Source organism: Octopus bimaculoides, chromosome 9 (assembly GCF_001194135.2).
Source record: "Octopus bimaculoides isolate UCB-OBI-ISO-001 chromosome 9, ASM119413v2, whole genome shotgun sequence".
In the NCBI taxonomy this organism is placed as follows: Eukaryota; Metazoa; Mollusca; class Cephalopoda; order Octopoda; family Octopodidae; genus Octopus; species Octopus bimaculoides.
Window position 1 is genome coordinate 22162397 of NC_068989.1, and position 740 is coordinate 22163136.

Below are 740 nucleotides of genomic sequence, written 5' to 3' on the forward strand. Positions count from 1 at the left end.
GGGATCGATTTGCTCGACTAAAAGGCGGTGCTCCAGCATGGCCACAGTCGAAAGACTGAAACAAGTAAAAGAGTAAAAGAGTATATACAGGGTTATTCAAAAAGAATGACCCGATTTCATTACGCAATATTCTAATAAGGAAAAGCAATAGAAACCTCCAGCTAAGTCACAAGTATTTACTCACAATCAACTTTTATTTCCTGTCTTACAAGTGATCAATGTGGTCACCACCTGCAGCACGGGTAACATCAATGCGATAAGAGAATTCCTCCCAGACCCGTATCAGCATATCACGATTCACTGAGTTGAACGCTGTTATTCGATGTTTAAGGTAATTGAGTTTAGTAGGTAACGGTGGAACATAACGCGATCTTTTACATATCCCCACAAGAAAAAATCACTCACGGTGGATCACACACTCAGTGGATTGTGATATTCTGAGAGGAATTCTCTTATCGCATTGATGTTGCCCGTGCTGCAGGTGGTGGCCACATTGAACACTTGTAAGACAGGAAATAAAAGTTGATTGTGAGTAAATACTTGTGACTTAGCTGGAGTTTTCTATTGCTTTTCCATATTAAAATATTGAGTAATGAAATCGGTTCATTCTTTTTGAATAACCCTGTATATATAAACACACACACATTTATGTGTGTCTTCTAAGCTGCAATCGTTTTAGTTTCGACACAATCTCAGGTCAAATCTCTTTGCGGACAAGTATACCTCTCTCTCTCTCTCTC